Below are 21,559 nucleotides of genomic sequence, written 5' to 3'. Positions count from 1 at the left end.
CTTTTATTCAGCAGAACTGGCTACCTCACTGAAAATGTGTGTGGCCTAGTTCTACGCGATTCGGAGCTCCTTCTCCTTGAACACATGCCAGCTCGCTGATGGGCAGATGCAAAAAGGCACAGTCCTGCAATTAGCTGGTTTATCGCCCTCTGGTGGGCTGTATGGATCAAATAGCTGCCTGGGACTTGTTGTCCTATTGCTAAAATATCCGCAATGAATTCTGCCTCACAACAGTATGCTTCAAATTCGCTCTAAATAGAACATTCGGTTCTGTCGTCAGTTCACATCCAAGCTGCCTTTCATTCAGCCATACGATTGCAGTGTATCTGTAATCAGCTGTCCACTTTTCATGCTCCTGGCCGTGCCGCCCTCCTGACCTGGTCGATAAGTGAAAAGTTTCCTTTTTAATCTATTACCACAGCATTACCACACTTCAAAGCTAGGAGCAGCTTGTGTTTGCATTCCTATGTTATGTTTCATATAGGTACCCCAATATAATCTTAAGTAGAAACTCAACCTTTCACCTATATTCTCCCCTACCATTATACTACATAACGGTTCTTGGCACTGACCTTTTACCTAGTGACAGTTCTGCTTACAGGACGTGGGGTTTTTCCTGAAAACTAGCCTCTTCCATTATGCATGGGGATTCTGGAAACTCAGCAGGACTACCTTGTCCTGCATAATAACTATGTATAAGGGTAATTCCTTCCGTCATCCTAAGTCCGACATGACATAGCAAGGTAGATCCCTGAGGGTACTAGTTTGGGTATATAAACACCATGGGCCCGATGTAGGTAAATCTTTTTTACCACTTCTTAAATACTGATTAAGCATGGGCGGATTTTGCAGATCCACGATTCGCGGATTTGCGTATTCACGGATCGGGGATCCGCAAAATCCGCGGATTTGCGTATCCGCAGATTTGGGGCGGGGCTTCCATGCGAGTGCACATGCCTCTTGTGTGTATTAAAGGTCAGAGACCGATCAGAGCAGCAGATGAAGATACAGAAGCTCCTGGCCACAGGAACAGCACGAGGATTGCGCTCGTGAAAGTCATTGGATGCAAAAGCCTCTGTCCAGCATCACAGCTGATTTTCGATGGTATATTTGGGAGGAAGGCACATCTGCCCAGCCTTGACAACGCTCACGATTGTTTTTTGGGCCAATGAATGAGTCACTGAATTTAAGCTTCAACTAGGGCACATGCTTAATTGATATCTGTAAGTGCTTCCGGTTGAGGTTTAATTTTTGTGCCAGGACCATCGTGCCAGAATGAACCCTTCCCTTCATATTTATTCAAGAAGACGCCACCATTTTGTGCCATACCTCGTTGGGTAAATGTATAGTGCTTTTACTACACTACAGCTGCCTAAAGTGCCAGAGAGTTGTCTACAGCGACCAGGTGTGTGTTACTATGCAATCGCGCCGAAGGGCGCAGGGGTCCCTTGAGTGAGCTATCATAGTGGGTAAATGGCGGGAAGACGGTGCCCACCGCGAGTGTGTGGGCGGGGCCAAACGGACGGGGCTTCCATGCGAGTGCACATGCCTCTTGTGTGCATTAAAGGTCAGAGACCGATCAGAGCAGCAGATGAAGATACAGAAGCTCCTGGCCACAGGAACAGCACGAGGATTGCGCTCGTGAAAGTCAAGGATGCAAAGGCCTCTGTCCAGCATCACAGCTGATTTTCGATGGTATATTTGGGAAGAAGGCACACCTGCCTGGCCTGTTGTTACTATTTTACGATGGCGCCGGCAAGCTGCCAGCGCCATCCTAAACTAGTTACTAAATTAGCTTCAACAGGAAGCTCGAATAGATAAAATAAAGCAGATGCACGAGCACCTGCTTTATTTTATCCATTAGTGCTTCCTGTTGAAGCTAATTTAGTAACTATTTTAGGATGGCGCTGGCAGCTTGCCGGCGCCATCGTAAAATAGTTACAACAGGCCAGCAAGGCTTGAACTTTTGCCCTCGGAATCCGCCGCTCGCGGATGTGCGAATTTGCGGTAAATTTGCGGGAGTTCGCGGATTGCGAATTTACCGAAAATTCGCAAAATCCGCGAGCGTAACGGATTTTGCGCTCATGCTTAATACTGATTCATACCGAATCGGTATTTAAGAAGTGGTAAAAAAGAGGAGGGCAGATGTAGGTAATTGTATTTTTACAATTACCAAATCGGAAGGAATCGGTATTTACCGATTCGGTAAATACCGAATCGGTAATGCCCATTGATTCCTATCGGCATTGAAGCCCATAGGAATCAATGGGCATTACCGAATCGGTATTTACCGAATCGGTAAATACCGAATTTTGCAAGGGTGCAGGGGGTGTCACTTTGACACCCTCTGGCACCCCAATTACAGGCATGTGTGCCATGTGGCACACAGACATGCCCTAAGGGCATGTCTGTGTGTCACATGGCACAGGTGTGCATGCACAGATGTGCATGCACACCTGGATTCGGTATTTCACCACCCAATTGGATTGGGTGGTAAAATACCGAATCTAAAAGGCCTGTAGCACTGGAAACAGTGCTACCTACATCAGGAATTTTCCGAATCGGAAAAATTACCGATTCGGTATTTTACAGAATCTGTAAATTTACCGATTCGGTAAATTTACAGATTCTGTAAAATATAGCCCCTACATCTCAATGTCCCATTTACCGGTCGGTAACAGCCGAATTCGGCCGTTACCGACCGGTAATGGCCACCTACATCGGGCCCCATATCTTGTTGAGGTAGGGAGAGGAGAAAAAGTACTTCCATGCTGACACACTGATATGAGATGCTGAGGTTCCTTCACGCAGACACTCCAGCTCGCAGTGGTCTGACATCCCTCGCGGGGTGTCCATCTCGAGACCAAGACTGGGTCCCACAATCTCTCACTTCAGGTAATGGGGCTGACTTTATCCTAGAGGGATTCTTGGCTCTACACTTATATAAATGCTACGTACACTCAGGTCCATCTAGTTAGGATTTCATCGTAGGAGTACGCATTTTACTGTCATTTATTTTAATACCTGCCTGTATTCATTGTTTTAGCACTATGGCAGAAATCTACCATCCTTTTACTCTGTTGGTGCTTATAATCATTTATATCTGTTACTGTCTCATGGTTGTGTCAGCACACCTATTTTACACTAGAATGACGTGAGTTCCATAAATGCTTATTGAAAAGGGTCCCCACTGTTTATTCTGTGTATCTCTCTGTCACAAAGTGAGCACGAGTGACTGAGCGAAAAGTAATGCACTGTTTCCACGATCCCTAATGGGACAGAGTTGTCATGTTCGATAGTTGCCAAGAACTGTTCTCTCCTTGATAAATCAGGGTTTCTAGTGGCATTGTGAGTTAGCTGGTGTACAGGATTAACATACCAGATGGGGGAGTCTACAATGAGTCTGGAAACCAATCCTACAGTGTACGTTGTCTAAAAGTGCAGATCCTATATAGGTTTATAAGAACTACACAAGACCTACAATCTTTGTTGTACTATGTAATTACTATATTTCTGGGTTGTTTGTCCACTGAGTGCTCCTTTATGAAGCATGCGCCCAGTATTTTAAAAGACTTGTCATGGATATTTGTGAGGTCCTGAATAGGGGTATGTGAAACTGGGAAGCTATTTAGGATCTCAAGGAATTTAGTAGGCCATTATTCATAGCCAATAAAATATCTGATCTAGGTATTATATTGGCTTAGGAGTGTGATAGTGGGACGTGCACTACATGGTTAATCAAATTAATCAATGGACAGTGTTTTGGGCACTATCATTCCTATCTATAATCTTGCTGGCCAATGCACAACTCCACAGGGGTAGATAAAGCAGTATATTATCAATCCTGCAGGTATGAAAAAAAGTATAATGTCCATGTGCATCAGACTTTGTATGTTTGTTGCATGCACAAGGCCATAAAATAATGTGAATGAGAGAAATTGGCATGACGTTTGAGTCCATTTTTAGCAAAAGCAATGTCTAGAGCTGGGATCCCCCACTGTCCATCTTCAACCTCAGTAAGCAAGTGCCGATCATTTTCTAGAGGTTCAAAGGTGATAAAGTCACCCGCAACAATTACAAGACCATGTGTGTCAAATTGTTCCCTGTGCACCCTAAGCTGTTTCATAGTAGGAGTTTCTCCACCTCCTCTGACCAAATGGTTGTACACATTGTACAAATAAGTAACACTGCTGTTCTCCCCAGTGTTGTTAATACCTTGGATGTATGGGGATGGAATGGTTAGGGGACTCGATGAGGCATTCAGAGAAATTAGTATCCAGACAAGAAGACCACAGGAGGGGGAATTGAACTAGCAGTATCAAAGAAATTTACTGTTGGGACTTTGCTAGGGCTCATGGGCTTAAGGGGACAATCCTCTAGGTGGAACTTTGGTGGGGACTCTATGGAACGGAAAGGATTGGAATGTTGGTTTTCAATAGTGGGCAGTTTGTCAGCTGCTGGCTGCCCTGCTGGTTGTATGGAAGTTACAGGATTAAACTTCTCATCTTACCTCGGCTTCTGTCATCTGAGCGGCTCATCTCTGCTGTGGCAACTGGGAATTGTGTTAGATTCCAACAGCCTCGAGCAAGTGGTACTGTGCAAGGATGTGGTGGGCTTTGTGTCTGAGAATAAATGTGCCTGGACAGAGGCTTTCTCGGAAGTCTTTGCCAAGGAATGGGGCAGAATTAAGGGTTTCAGCCATCAAATTCAGCTAAAACTGTTGGTGAAACCTGTGGTACACAAAGCCAGACATGTTTCTATAGCCATGATGCAGGAGTTGAGTGAGGAGCTGGAGACGTTGTGTAAGCAAAACATAATTGAACCTATTGAGAGCTCGGAGTGACTTTCTCTGGTAGTTTTAGGAAGAAAACCTAATGACAAGGTGATGATGTGTATTGGCTTGAGAGATTTAAATGAAAGGATTTGGGTTGATAGACATCCATTGCCCAACATCACGGAGATGTTGACCATTCTCAAGGGGGCTAGTATCTTTTCAATCCTGGATATGTCATCTGCATATCATCAAAATGTATTACACAAAGCCTCATGCCATTTAACATGTTTTATGACACCTATGAGGGCTTTCAGATTCAAACACATGCCCTTTGGCATGGCGTCGGCATCATCTGTATTCCAACGTGTTGTGGAGACCATGTTCAAAGGTGTAGACAAAAAAAAGTGTTTCTTGGATTACATTTTAATTTATGGTGTAGATCAAAAGGGGCATGATAAAATCCTTGCAATGGTATTGGCCTTATTAAAAGACAAAGGAGTTACATTAAGTGCTAGCAAGTATCCCTTTGGGTTGTTGAGTGTAGAGTATTTTGGGCACAATCTGTCAGCAAAAGGTGCATAATCAAAGGGGAGTTAGGTGAGGGCTATAATGGAATTCCCTGCACCTCAAAGCAAATATCAATTGCATTCATTTTTTGGAATGCTGGAATATTATGCATGTTTAACACCAAAGTGTGCTGAAAGAACAAGCAGTATGAGGGCATTAAAAAACATGGTAGGCTTCAATGGACATATGAAGTGGAGAAGGAATTTGGTGGGATGAAGAATGAAGTTGTAGGGCTTTTCTTCTAAAGTCATTTGACACATACGATTCCAACATTGTGGTGACGGACGCAAGTCAGTATGGTTTGGGAGCTGTATTGATGCAATCAGAAGTGGCAAGGATGAAGCGGTGGCATTTGCATCTCATGCATTGAGGGGTGCCAAAGCGACATATCCGTCATTGAACATGAAGTTCTTCCGTGTTGGTGGAGAGTGATTTATTTTAGGAAGTACTTTTACGGGGAGTCGAGTTCACGTTTCGCATGGATCATAAACCCTACTGTTTTGAAATCAGTGTGCTTGAAATGCAACTCCAATGATTGCCAAGTGGCATTACCAGTTGCAGGAATTTCATTTAAAATTGGAGTATATTCCTGGTGTGCAAAAAGTATTTGCTGATTGTTTAACTTGTTTACCCATGACATTTGGAGAAGAAGAGGACAAGGATGATTTAGCGAGGTGACTTACACCATGTTAGATGAGAAGGGGAAGTTTAAAGGAGAATGAATGGACAAATGATCTGGGGCATGATACGGTGCTGCAGGAATTGATTTCTTGGTTGGGCAAGGGAATACCTAAGGAGAATGTTGATGATACCCTTAAAGCATACAAGAATGTGTCTGTGGAACTGAGTCTGCCTGATGGTATTCTTAGGTGGGCCAATTTGTTAGTGGTACCTCAAGGTATGAAAGAGAAGATATTACGGTTGGCCCATAAGGAGCAAGTGGGAATGAGAGCTATGAAAAGGTGAATAATGTATTTATTTTATTTTATTATACCTTTAAATAGCCCATGGTTACACCCCTGTGCTAGTAGCCGACTTCCAGATAGCAAAAGGTGAGAGAAAATCAATCAAAACTCAGTCTGTTGGCATGTCTTTAGCTTTTTACGAAAGGTCTCTGTTCTTAGATCAACTGGTAAAGTATTCCAGTGCTTAGCTGCCAGGTGTCTAAAAGACCGACCACCCATCCTATCCTTTCTTATTCTTGGAACACTTGCTAGCGCTTTACCTTCGGATTGCAGGTTTCTGAGGGATGTGTAGGCTGTTATCATTGTTTAAAGGTACCATGGACTTTTTTTTGCCAAGATACGGTGGCAGTAGCTCATTGTCTAAAAAAATATTCTTTTCTCCACCGGTAGCCAGTGCAGTCTTGCTAGGGCTTTTGTTATGAATGTTCTAATTGGGAGATTCAACATTAGGCGGCGGCTGCATTTTATATTGATTGCAACTTCATTTGCCTTTTTTTAGATGTGGCCAAATATAGGATATTTCCGTAGTCGAACTGAGAGGTGACCACAGCATGTACTATAGTTTTCATGGCGTTGACAGGTAATAGGTCGAGGACCTTCGGCAGGACTTTCAATGTCCCAAAGCATTTACCTGTGACTTTCCTGATTTGACAGTGTTAGGAGTTGGAAGTTGGCCAAGCGTCTCAGGCTACCAATGCTGATGACCAGACAGATGGAGCTCTTCCCACTATCATCACCTCCGTTTTGCTGCCATTGAGTTTCAGGCAATGATTGCACATCCATGCTGTTACCGCCTCCATGCATTGGGAAAATTGATGGACAGTGTGTTCTGGGATTTGGTACAGTGTAATAATGAACTGAGTATCGTCAGTGAAGGATACAATGGACAGCTTATGACCTTCCACTATATCATCAAATGGCCCCATATATAAATGTATACATTGAACAACGTGGGGCTTAGAATTGAGCCTTAGGGAGCTTCCTGTAAGAGGGAAAAACTCTTGAATGTATGCGCGTCTTGTATGACCTGGAAACCCTGTTATGACAAGGAAGATACCATCCAGAGCCAAGCCCCTAGCACCACATGTCTCTAATCTGTGGAGAAGGAGGCTGAGGGAGAGAGTGTCAAAAGCTGCACAACAGGATCAGTGCAGCAATATGTCCTTCATCGGCATGCTGTCTTGGGATTTCCGTAGCCAGAAGAAGAGCTATCTCAATAGAATGAGCAGCTCGGAAACCTGATTGCGAGGGGTGCGTTTAGGTTGTTTCTGTCAATATGATTAGTCAACTGTATATTTACTACTTTTTTGCAATGTTTGCAAAAAAGGGTGAAAGTGAGATGGGGTGTAGGTTCTCTAGCACTGAATGGTCTGTTTGCATTTCTTTCCTTAATGGGCGGACCATGGCTTGCTTCCATTCATAGGGGACTTCTCCCGATTGGAAGGAGAGAGTGATTAGCTCCGGGATGAATGGTATATTGCAATTATCTCCCTGCATCAGCAATTCTGGGTGAGCTGGGTCCCTCGAGGATCCAGATTTAATTCTTAGCTAGCTTCCTCATCTCATCTGGCTCTAGCACCTTAAAATCATCTAGGGTTTCTCCCTTAAATACTGTATCCAAAGTGCATTCTTTGCTTCTGCACTGACGTGCTTCCATAGGGAAGTTGTCGTAAATCTTTACTACTTTCCCTGCAAACAAATCAGTAATTTTATTGCAGGAGTCCTCCGTGGTAATAAACAGCTCCATTAATTTTTCAGATTACTGTAAGGATCTCTTTTGAGGAGCTTTTTGCCCTTTCAATCTTTCTGGTATAGAAATCACAGCAAGTTTTTTTTAATCAGAGTGTGGTATATTTTTTGTTCTATTTTATACTCCTCCTTAAGTTTGGTGCAGTAGTTCTTACGCCATCTGTGTTCCAACTGTTTACACTTTTGTTTGGCTTTTATTACTGTCTCATAGGACCAAGGTGCTGATGCCTTCGCCCTCTTAGTATTTATTGTGGTCCATGGCGGTACTTCATTCAGTGCTTCTGTTATCCATGCTCCCACTCATCCATTGGCTACATTTATGTCCTTATCCATATTGGGCTCATTTTTTAGCAGTGCCTGTGTAAACGTATAGGGATTAAAATTGACCCATTTCCTACGGGTAACTGTCTGTTTAAGCTTTACGACCGAGGACTCTGAGACGGAATGAGGAAAGGGATTACATGGTGGTCAGACCAAGGAACTGGCCAGGATGCGCCCACTTCGAGGTCTGTTATATTAGTTGAAATTGGGCCTAAGATGTGACCCGCTTGATGAGTTGGCGTGCTAACCTTTTGTGCTAAGTTACACATCATGAGGTCTTTACAAACAGTTTGCACCTCCGGATTCTCAGTTTCATCAAAATGTATATTAAGGTCACCTAAGACTAGGAGTTTGTTGCGACGTGTCGTTGTATGTATCACTCTTTCCCCCAAGCTAATTTCTGGGCCAGGTGGACGATAGATCAGAAAACCCGCCATAGTGTTGTTTCCTGCTACTGAGAGAGTAAAAAAGAGACCCTCACAATTCTCTAGGTTGGCTTCACTTATACAGGATTTCATTGGTAATTTATAAATATAAATTTTGGTGGCCAGGATTGGATGGGGAGGTGGAACACTGGGTGAGCGGTTGTGTTGCTAGTGCTCTGAGTGACAAGTCTCAGGTGAGAGTGCCTGGTCCTGTTGAGGCAGTACCAGTGAAACCAAAGGAATTGATGGATGGAGCGTTGACAATACAAGCACTCACCCCCAGTCAACTGATCTGGGTTTAATCCATCACCATTCTTTAGCCCACTCTGCCACCCCAGTTCAGACATGGCCACATGGCCATATGCAAATCAGTCTGACCCTGTGCCTCATGGGAACAGTCCAGCCCGAACTGCCAAGCAATGCCTGTGAGAAGTTGGCCTGGTATATGCTGCTCACTAGTTCTAGTGATCACCTTGTACCATGCCAAGCAACACTTATGGTGCAGGTTGTAAAGTCAACCTTATAGACAAGCTATCCTAGGGGTAGCATGGACTAAGCAGTCTTAGGCTAAACTCTGTAAAGGCATGTGAAGCAAGCTGTTTTACCATACACAATCCCTTGAATACCAAATGAAAGGACACCACACAGATATATATTGAAAATATATATAGATTTATTTCTCAAAAGATACCCTATACTCTTTATGAGCACAGAAGCACAAGCGTTAAAACAAAACACAGTTTAAATACACAAAAGTTGCACGAATATGGATGAGCCCTAGGGGCCACCTAAACCATATACTAAAATAGTGGTATAAGAACCACTATGAGGAAAGTGAAGAGGCCTAGGGCCTGGGGAATCGCTGGAGCTGATCGGGACTAGCAGTGAAGAAGTCGGGAAAGGCCCGCGGGACTCGGGTGCAGTGCGGAAAGTGCACGCAATACCAATGCAATGTCAATGGTGCGTAAAAGTGTGGGAACACCGGCGGAGCTAAGTTACCTCACCCACAGGAAGCGGGTGCACAGGGTCGAAGTAGTGTCGGGTTTCGTCACGCAGGTCGATGGTGCTTGGAGCTGAAGATGCTGCAGGCGGCTCGATGTGAAGAGTTCCGGTGCATCCAAGGGTGGATCTGAAGAGGTGAAGACCTGAAAGCAGAGGGGACAATGTTCAAAGTCACTAGCCAGTGACTACCGTGGAACCAGAGTGGAACCAGGCGATGTCGGGTGCAAACGGGCGTCGAGGTGTAGCTTCTCTCTGCAGCCACGTGGACACGAGGGGTCGAAGACGTCCAGGAGTCGGTCACGAGCTGTCTCACGCAGTCTTCTCACTGTTGGCGGTATCGGCAACCGGATGGAAGCAAACAGGCCTTGGCTAATGCAAGCCACGCAGGAATCGAAAAAGGCTTGTCACTCGGACCAGCAAGGTCAGAGCGGGTGCTCCCTTTTACAGGAGCAAGGGCATGTCTGGCGCAACCAGACCTGCAGTGAAAGTTGTCAGTTTCGTCGCCAAGATGGCCGCTAGCCACGTGGCAAGTGGCCGGGATGGCGCGTCGAGTGGCACAGTGCAAAAGGGCCCCACGCAGATCGTGGAGATGCTGGGGGGCTAATCTTCGGTGCAAGGGCTGCTCGAGGTTGGGGCTTCTCAAACCCCAAAGCACAGCATCGAGGATGCCTCTGATGCTGCGCAGTCAGCGTTTCGGGGGTCTTCCAAGAGGTCCGGTCCCACGTCTCTCGATGCCTCCATGGGTCCCTTCTTCGCAGGGACTGTGGATCGGGCAGTGAGAAGTCTGGGAGTCTGGGTCTTGTCAGGCTTTGGGCTCGGGCTCCGGAGGGAGGCGGCGGCAAAGCAGACGTCAAGTTGCTGGTTGGTGCCTGTGTTCACAGGGTGGTCACTCCTTGGCCACAAGGGAGATTCTCTTCCGTCTTCTGAGCAGCAGAATGTCGAAGTCCAGTCTTCTTCTGTATTTCAAGTTGATTCAGGATGATCTGAAGTCTCAGGACACAGCTCCCACTCTTATTCGAATCTGGGGGGCCGGATCACCTACTAGGTCCCTCCTCTGGGTGGAACCAGGAAGGGGAGTGGTTACACCCCCTTTCCTTTGTCCAGTTTCGCGCCAGGACTGGGGCAGGAAGGCCCCAGCACCGGTATGAACTGGCCTATGCACAGGGACACCTTGTGTGCCCCAGGCATTTCTGATTCTATTCAGCCCTGTCCTACCCAATACACAAAATCCTGTCTGGGGTGGTGCTAGCACCTCCCAAGGCAGGAAACCCTTTGTCCAAGCTGCCCTCGCTGGAAGGACTCCCAGCAGCAGGAGGTCAGACTTGTGTCTGCGGTGGCAGCATCCATCTTGTGATGCTGAGGCTCTGTTTAACTTTAACCGGGGTTCAGGCTAGGTACATGTCGTGTCGCTCTAGAAGGGTGGAATGCTACCCCCGTCGCCAGAACTGGCGAGGGGGTAGTATTCCAATTCGTATGACACCTTACTCGACATGTTTTGATAAAGCCAAACCTAAGATAGCATTTTACCGCGAGGATTATAATGCTGATTGATTGAAAAAGCTTTATTCGAGTTATACACTCATAAAAGCACAAACATACAATTTAAAATTCATACATTTTAAAATACATAATAATTAAAATTCATATTTCAGACACATGAGATACATTTTAAACAATTGTGCAAGCTTTGACAAAAAGAGTTTTTAAAATAAATATAAAATTTTGAGCATATTGAAAGATAGAGCCCTCCTCCTAATGGACCATGCCCACCCCAAGTATTTTGCTGTTCCCAGCACTATAGGCATTTCGGTGGAGGTACAAATGATTCTCAACCCCTCGACACCACTTAATACCCCAAGGTTTCTGCAAACTGGGGCTAGCCATACTCTCCTAGGGTTTGCATAGGCCTCACACAGAAATAAGAAGTGTATAATGCTTTCATTTAGGGCACCACATACCGGGCAACACAAGCTATTAGTACTCCTCCATCTGCCCGTCAATGACCTCAATGGGAGAGAACCTGACCTTAGCTGAAAAAATAACTTCCTATCTATCGGGACAGTTATACTGTTCCAATACTGTTCTAGTTCAGGTCTCGTTTTTATTTCCATAAATCTACCCCCCATTGTTTCTGCATGTGTACTCCTCCAGAGCTTTTGTTCTATATAATCCCAATATATGGCCTTAATGATGTTTTTGCTTGGGAATGCTTCCCCATCCGGATTTTCCCAAAGGTTAGAGAGACCGAGCTCAGCAAGGACCACCCTGAGCGTCTTCAACCATGATATTTTGTGGAATATATCCGATTTAACTAGGGCTAAAAACCCATCGGCATAGTGTCGGATCTCTGGGGTCGTCCACAGTCGTCTCCAATAAAGGATAGGCCTTAATCGGGCGCGGTCACTAACCAGTCTCCTCCCTAGATCCAAGCCAAGTGGTATTAATGGTGTGCTCTGGGGGAGACTCGTTATTCCCCTCAAGAACCTATTCTCTGATATTTGTAGGGCGGGGAGCCTCTCGAAACCCCATACTTCTGCCCCATACAGGGCTGCACCCAGGGCTTTAGCATCATAGACCCTGAGGACCGGTTTTACAGGCCAAATTTTTGATTTCACTTGTTCTGCCCGGAGCGCCCCTGAAATCTGCTGGTGTCTCAGTACCGCCTTCTCAATATGTCGTGACCAACCTGGCTTGCTTGAAATCTCTACCCCTAAGTAAGTAAAAACATTTACTACCTCAAGCTCGATATTATTCAGAGATACCCTTGGTTGGGATCGGCGCCTATGACCAAAAACCATCAACTTTGTTTTGCTAGCATTAACTTCGAGACCATGTTCCCCGCAAAACATATCAAATATATTCAGGGCGCGCTGAAGTCCTGCAGGGGTCTTGGATACAATAAGGGTATCGTCAGCGAACTTCAGGATAGGGACCCTGATGCCCGCTAGCGATGGTGCATCCACACTTGCATCCAACATCCTATCCACAATACCATTGATGAACAGGGAGAAGAGCAGGGGTGCCATTGCACATCCCTGCCGTACACCCCGTCCAACAGGAAAATTAATGGTACATTCCCCATTACTCCCCCACTGGACTTTGGGGAAGTTGCTTTCGTGAAGACGCATTATAAGAGTAAGCAACTCGAGTGGGACCCCTATTTTTTTCAGGACTGCCCAAAGCTTACTCCTTGGCACCAGGCCGAAGGCAGCCCTCAAGTCTACAAATGCGACATAAAGGCTGCCCTCGCCCAGGAGTACAGTCCCCCACCGCAACATGGTAAACCGAAATATTTGGTCAACCATGCTGGTTGCCCGCCTAAAGCCTGCCTGATAGGGGGAGAGGGCATTGTTCTCGTCTACCCAATCCATAAGTTTGTTGACCATCATCTTCCCAACCACTTTTTGGATAGTGGCAATCAAACTTATCGGCCTGTAATTGGCCGGGAGTGACCGATCGCCCTTCTTATATATCGGTATAATTATTGCCCCCTTCCATATTTCTGGGATTTCAGCCCCTTTGGCTAGAGCATTCCCCAGTGAGGTCACATACCTAGCCCACCGTACCTTGTCGTGCTTAAAAATATCTGAGGGAATCCCATCTAAACCTGGTGCTTTCCCCCCTTGTAGGGTTGAAATTACCAGCTCTGCTTCTTTGTTTGAAAACAGGTTTCCCTTGCAAAATACCACTGAAATCGGTTCTATTGCCACAATATCCGTGTTTTCTGCATACTGGGGTTTAAAATACTCAACCCATGATGCCGCATTAATATTATTATCTGCGCTATTAGGGGTACCACCTCGGCCCCACTTCACAATTTGCCAAAAAAGTCTAGAATTTCTTGACCCAGAGGCTTCGAGCAACTCTTCCCAATATTCCTCATCCCACTTTTTCTTGGCCTTGCGGATACTAACATTATAGTGTTTCCTAGCTACACTAATCAAACCCTTGTCTCTGCTTTTAAGTGCCCTACCCAATTCCAATCTGGATGACCTGCACTGTTTATTGAACCACCTCGCCATTTTAACTGGGGCTTTTCTATTTACCTTATTTAATCTGGTAAAATGTGGTTTTATAAGAGAAAAGAACGTATCGTGTATAGCTGTTATTAAAGAGGATCCAGGTGTTACAGGATTTATTATCTCCATGGCTGCAATTGCTTTATCCACCTCCGAGTCTATGTAGTCCATGGAAGCCACGTTTGCCAACACATTTGGCCATTTAACTCTTCGTGTATCGTTGGCCATAACCGGTACAACTTCACTACGCGGCTCTGGATTGTCAGGCGTGACCCTCCACCAGGAATGGGTGACACAAAGGGGATTATGATCACTTTCTAATCTACCCTTAATTTCCATATCACCCACCCCACACCATAAATTAAGGCTACAAATGACATAGTCTATTCTGCTTTTACTATGACCATTGTCAAATGTACAATTGCCTCCCTGGTCACTCTTTGTCCTTCCATTGAGGGCCCTCAAGCCATATTCCAAACATAACGCATTCAATAGCAAGATATATTTTGTCCACCGCTTAACTGGTACAAGATTCAGGTTTGGGACACCCCATTGGACGTCTTCTTCCTGCCCTAGTGGATGTTCAGTGTTTTCCAACGGCTCGAAGGTCCTATTAAAGTCGCCAGCCATAACCACTCTATTTCCCAGGGACTGCGATTCTAGGAAGGAGGATAGAGCCTCTAGGGTAGGGGAGTTCCCGGTACTCATACCCCTAGCATAGATATTGTATATGTCTACCACACCCCTCTTATCTGATGATATTCTAAGCAGTTGTATATCCTTGCAACCCAGGTCAAGCACTTTTATTTTGACTTGTAGAGTTTGCTTGATCCAAACTGTTAATCCTCCCATAGGTCTGCCCCTTGGGCCTCTACTCGCTGGTATACAAAAATTTAAATAGCCTGGGAGGAAAATTGGGTCGCAAGCCCATGTCTCCTGGAATAAACACATTTCAAACCCATTGACAAAATCTATCCAATTTTGTGACAGCAATCTAGTACGCAGCCCTGCGATATTCCACGAAAGGAACCTCCCCATGGTATTGCTATTACAGCTCCCCACATTGATAGCTGGCATAGACGCGTGGTTGGTCAAGCTCTCGCAGTTGCATTCCTCTTCCATAACAGTGTCCACACAATTACCAACCCTGCCCTCGGTGACACCCGTGTCTAATAAAAACATTAATTCACCCACCATATTTCCCCTACATATCATGCTATCCCTTCTCACATTTCCATATTCCATATTGGTGGTAGCTCCATTTGGACTTGTTGTTACATCCCTTGTTATTGCCAGTGATTTCTCTGGGTTATTCTCCCTAGCCACAATGCCCACATTTACAATTGGATCTGCCGGTCTCCGTCAACATCCCCACCTCAAATTTCCCAACCCATCATGAGGATTGCATGGTTGTCCATAACAGACATTTAATTGTGGGATAGGAACATGGGAAGGGTTGATCTCTGCCAAAGGAAAAAAACTGAATCTCCCTGGCTCGTTATTCCCACCAAGAAGAGCGTCCACTGGTCTTGGATAAAAAAAAGTGAGGTCCACAATACCAATCCCACCACTACTAGTACTCCAACCAGGTCTCGTGATCAGTCCTACCACCCTCGGGTCTTGGAAGTTAATTATGATACATTCACCCCCCAGTTGTTTCAGGGTACTGCCTATCCAGTTAACCCTTCTAACCCCGATGATCAATCCATCCACTTCCCCAGGTAGAGGTCTGTTAACCCTTAACCAATGCATGACCTTATTTTTTAGCATTTCATAGGTTTCTCTTTGCCCTAGAAGTAGGGGAGGAACATTGGTAAGGATAGCCACATAGGGGTAGGAATCAGGGGTAAGTTGTATCGGGGGTATCCTAGTCGGAAGTTTTGTCGCATAGGGTATTGGTTGGCTTTGTTCCTGGACAACAGGACATGGTGGGGCAACATTCTTTGGTATCATGGGAGCCCTATTCCCCACTAATATATTACTTCCATCACTTGCAAGGCCACCTCTATTTGGCACTTTTGGAGCATGGGACTTATATGTTCCAACACTATTTTTACCTAGATTTTTATCATTGCTTGCCAAAGGACCATGGCTGGATGTCGAAGTACTTTGCAGGGATAAAGTATTAGTAATAACAGGGGTGGCATTCTTTGGCAAATCCTTTCTACCTTTGACTACAGTGCTCTGGGACTTGGTTTTCCCACAATTAGTATTAATTAGAGCAGTTGATTGGTCCTTGGTAGTCTTACTACTTTGACCTTTTCCCTGAGAGCTACTCGCAATACTCGCAGTAGGAGGTTGTAAGACAACCGGCGGGGCACCCACATCTCGCTCAACTGATTGTTGGGTGTTCACATTTCCTCCCGTTTTAAGGCAAGACTTAATTAGAGATTTGGTGGAAAAGAAATTATCTAAGCTCGCCTGCTCTAGATGGTCCAATTGTTCCGCCAGCTTTTTAAGTCTATCCTCAAAGGGGTTCAAGAGGGACCTTATTAGTTTCTCCACTTCTAGAAGAAATTGTGGCTTGGGTGTTGGTGTCCCAGGGGATGCTATGACAATGGGATCTGGGCCTGATGGTAATGGTACCCCAGGGGATACCATTGTTACGGGATCCAAGCCTAATGGAACAACTCCTCCCTCGCCCGCCGGTAGCCCAATAAGGTTATCCCCAGTAATATGTCGGCTCAGTTTCATATGTTTTTTTGGGGGTTTTAGAAACTGGCCTTTCTTTGCAATAACACCCCTTTTCCTTTTTGTACAAGGTTTAGGTTTTATAGTATGTGCTAGAACACTGGGTTGAGTTGTAAGATGTTGCCCAGTGGGTGAGTTGGTTGGAACACCGGGGGACTTTGCAGGCAAAGTATTGGTTACTATTTCTAAAGGGAAGGTATCCGATGGCTCATTTACTGGGAGTGAAAGATTTGAAATGTCGTGTACCGCAGGGAGCAAGATAGATGATAGGGGGGTTACCAATGAGGGGAAACTTTGGCTTTTGCGTTTTTCAAGAGGGGTTTTCAACAATTCTATGGACAACCTACGCCCCGCACGTCTTTCTGCCAAGGCGATTTTCCTGTCGATGTCCTGGGGCAGCCGTTTAAAATAGGTATCTAGGGGGCCCATAACAGCTGCTTCCGCTTCACCCACCAACGGCAGAAAAGTGGATGTGTTTGTAGAGCAGGCCATGTAGATAACCCCTAGGCACCTCAATATATAACAACAAGTATAATTACTGTCGCAACTATAATAACTTGCTTACAGTACCAGTGCGGCAAATGTCAATGGGATGGCCCAGCCCGGCCTCCCTCGGCCCCGGACGGCCACAGACGGTCCCGCCCTTGTCCTGGGCTTCTCCCGGCGCGCTCCCGCTCGCTCCCGCTTAGCGGGGAATGTAATCAATTTTATGCTTGGTGCAGCTAGCCAATTGGTGGGAGGACAGGGGGGTGTGTCCAGCGGGGAGAGCAGCCCAGGTGTGTTCAATGGGCGCGCAGGGGCTCCTGGACACTGGAGTCCCTGCCTACTCGCAGCCCCTCCGACACTCTGCCCTGCCTGCTCCTCCTCAACAGCAACAGCAGACCCACACTGACAGGCGCCTCCAAGCACACGGCGCTGCGGGACCCGCGAAGCGGGTCCGGCGAGGTTCAAAACGCTAGCAGCGCTTGCAGCACTCGGGAACAAGGAATCCTCTGGGATAAGGTCCGAAATCCGATTCCAATGGGGGTCCGAAATGCAGCAACCAGCTTGGCTCAGGGTAAGGGTTCCAGAGATTAGATGCGAGTGCCGGCTTTTTCAAACAATCAGGCGGGGGGCGTGTCCAGCGGGGAGAGCAGCCCAGGTGTGTTCAATGGGCACGCAGGGGCTCCTGGACACTGGAGTCCCTGCCTACTCGCAGCCCCGCCGACACTCTGCCCTGCCTGCTCCTCCTCAACAGCAACAGCAGACCCACACTGACAGGCGCCTCCAAGGACACGGCGCTGCGGGACCCGCGAAGCGGGTCCGGCGAGGTTCAAAACGCTAGCAGCGCTTGCAGCACTCGGGAACAAGGAATCCTCTGGGATAAGGTCCGAAATCCGATTCCAATGGGGGTCCGAAATGCAGCAACCAGCTTGGCTCAGGGTAAGGGCACTTAAGAGTATATGGTATGGCAGTATCATGGAACAGCTAAAGGACATGGTTCCGAAAGCTGCAGACAGGCTCAGCTCATGCCAGAGCACCATCTCACATATTTCCAAGCACTCTGCCTCCAGGATTGATGAGGCCTTCCATAGGAGTGGCTGATAGGAACATATGTGTCCATTTTGGGTTAGGTATAGGCATACTACACCTAAGTAAGGGGTGGTTACACCGACTTACCCCAGCTGAGTGATCAGCCAGTTGTGTCAAATATGGAGGCCAGGCCAGGGGTGGCACAATGCATGCTGCAGCCCCTGGTAGGCCTTGGAAGCACCTATGCCCTGGGTACCTGGGTACACTGTTACAGGGGCCAATAAGGTGAACCAGTTCCAATGTCGTTATGCACCTAAAGTACATGGGTAACAATTTAGAGAGAGAACAGCAGGCTGTGGGTCTGATTAGCAGGCCCACAGCCACATTAAGTCATAAACCAGTGAAGCAAAAAGCAAAAATTTGGGGGTGACCATAGGATAGCAGACCCTACTCTCCTACACAACCCCCCCCAAACGCAGGGACATTAGACTAACCTTGACCAGTTGTGTCTTCATGTTCTAAGTGGAAGTACCTGGAGAGACCATTTGCGTTGCCATGGTCAGTCCCTGGGCGGTGCTCCACTGTAAAGTCCATCCCCTGTAGGGAAATGGACCACCTGAGCAGTTTGGGGTTTTCACCCTTCATCTGATTAAGCCATAAGAGGGGCTTATGGTCGGTCTGAATTTTGAAGTGAGTGCCAAACAAGTATGGTCCAACTTCTTCAGGGCCCACACCACAGCAAAGGCCTCCCTCTCAATGGCTGACCAACGTTTCTCTCTGGGGGTCAGCCTTCTGCTAATGAAAGCAATGGGCTGGTCTTGACCATCTACATTAGGTTGTGAAAGCACAGCTCCCACTCCCAACTCAGAAGCATCTGTTTGGACAATAAACTCCCTTGAGTAGTCAGGACTCTTCAGGATAGGTGCAGAGCACATGGCCTTCTTCAGGTCATCAAATGCCTTTTGACAGTATTCTGTCCACTGAACCTTTTTGGGCATCTTCTTGGATGTCAGATCATTAAGAGGAGTCACAATGGACCCATAGTTCTTAACAAACTTCCTGTAGTACCCAGTCAGGCCCAAGAAAGGTCTGACCTGAGTCTGGGTAGTTGGAGGAGTCCAGTCCTTTATGGTCTGAATCTTACTCTCCAGTGGTTGAACTTGGCCTCCACCCACAAGGTGGCCCAAGTACACAACCTTACTCTGCCCTATCTGGCACTTGGTTGCCTTGATAGTGAGGCCTGCCTTTTGCAGAGCCTCTAGCACTTCCTTCAGGTGGACCAGGTGATCCTCCCAGGTGGAGCTAAAGACAGCAATATCGTCCAGATATGCTGCACAAAAGGCATCCAACCCAGTAAGGACTTGATTCACCAACCTTTGGAAGGTGGCAGGGGCATTTTTCAAACCAAAGGGCATCACCACAAACTGATAATGCCCACTGGGGGTAGAAAATGCTGTCTTGGCTTTAGACTCCTCAGCTAACCTGATTTGCCAGTAGCCAGCTGTCAAGTCAAATGTGCTCAAATACTTGGCAGAAGCCAATTTGTCTATGAGCTCATCTGCCCTTGGAATAGGGTGTGCATCTGTCCTAGTGACAGCATTGAGTCCTCTGTAATCCACACAGAACCTCATCTCTCTCTTCCCATCTTTGGTGTGAGGTTTGGGGACCAGAACCACTGGGCTAGCCCAGGGGCTCTCTGAAGGCTCAATGACACCTAATTCTCAATCAGTCTCAGGAACCATCAGAGAACTTCACTGGCTTTCCATCAGGAACAGAACTAAGTTTAAGGCTCTGTGCACTGTTTATAAGGCGTTGCACAACCAGGGACCAGTCTTTCTCACTCAACAACTTGTTCCCTACCGGCCCACCAGGTCCCTGCGGTCCTCTCATCGCTTCCAGCTGGAAGTACCCCGTACCAAACTGGTTTCATGGGGTGACAGAAGATTCCTCGTTTCAGCACCCAAGCTCTGGAACACTTTGCCACTGTCCATAAAGAGTAGCCCCTCTCTATTGTCCTTTCGAAAGCACCTAAAAACGTGGCTATTTGACCAATGATCACATCCTCTTGTAGGGCTGAATTCAGCAGATACTTAGCGCCGAGATGCCCTTGGGCCTTCGTTGCGCTTTATAAGTGTTTAAATAAATAAATAAATTTCAGCATCTTTTGTACCTCAGCCTTGATACAGTCTCTGACATGGTCAGGCTGCCTGTAAATTTTGTTCTTCACAGGAAGACTATCACCAGTGTCCACCACGTGGGTACACCAGTTAGTCTGGCTGGGTGTCAGGGAGAACATATGTCGAAATGACTGCAAAACCTGTCTACAGTCATGTTGCTGATGTTCAGTGAGGCTGCCATCTAAGGCCACACCATCAACTGAGCCATCCTCAGGGTTCTGAGTCAGCAGGTCTGGGAGAGGGTCACTCTCTTCCTCCTGCCCCTCATCTGTAGCCATGAGCAAGCCCATGTCTGCCCTGTCAACATATGCTTTCAGCCTGTTAACATGGAGCACCCTGTGGGGGCTCCTGGGAGTTCCAAGGTCCACCAAGTAGGTAACCTCTCCCTTTTTATCCAGGATGGTATGGGGTCCAGACCATTTGTCTTGGAGTGCGGCTGGGGCCACTGGCTCCAACACCCATACCTTCTGTCCAGGCTGGTACTCAGTCAGGACAGCCTTTTGGTCGTGCCAGGCTTTCTGTAATTCCTGGCTAGCCTCAAGGTTTTTGGATGCCTTCTCCATATACTCAGCCATCCTGGAGCGGAGACCAAGTACATAGTCCACTATGTCTTGCTTGGGCTTTTTGAGAGGTAACTCCCATCCTTCCCTCACCAGACATAGGGGTCCTCTTACAGGGTGCCCAAACAACAATTCAAAGGGGCTGAAGCCAACCCCCTTTTGTGGGACCTCTCTGTAAGCAAACAGAAGGCAGGGCAGAAGGATATCCCATCTTCGCCTGAGCTTTTCAGGTAATCCTTTGATCATGCCCTTTAGGGTCTTGTTAAATCTCTCAACAAGCCCATTGCACTGTGGATGGTAGGGAGTGGTGAACTTATAGTTGACACCACACTCCTTCCACATTGCTGTCAAGTATCCTGACATGAAGTTTGCACCTCTATCAGATACTACCTCCTTAGGAAACCACACTCTGGAGAAAACTCCAAGTAAGGCCCTGGCCACAACAGGAGCTGTTGTGGTCCTAAGTGGAATTGCCTCTGGGTACCTGGTGGCATGGTCCACCACCACCAGTATGAATCTGTGCCCAGATGCTGTGGGGGGATCCATTGGTTCAACAATGTCAATCCCTACCCTTTCAAAGGGCACCCCCACCACAGGTAGTGGTATCAGGGGGGCCTTTGTGGTACCACCTGCTTTGCCACTTGCTTGGCAGGTTACACAGGAGCGACAAAACTCCTTTGTATCTTCTGACATGTGAGGCCAGTGAAAGTGACAGACAAGTCTGTCCCATGTTTTGTTCTGGCCTAGGTGTCCTGCTAAGGGAATATCGTGTGCCAAGGTAAGCAGGAAGCCCCTAA

The sequence above is a fragment of the Lissotriton helveticus genome, chromosome 2_1 (assembly GCF_964261635.1).
Source record: "Lissotriton helveticus chromosome 2_1, aLisHel1.1, whole genome shotgun sequence".
Classification (NCBI taxonomy): domain Eukaryota; kingdom Metazoa; phylum Chordata; class Amphibia; order Caudata; family Salamandridae; genus Lissotriton; species Lissotriton helveticus.
This window is presented reverse-complemented; position numbering follows the sequence as displayed.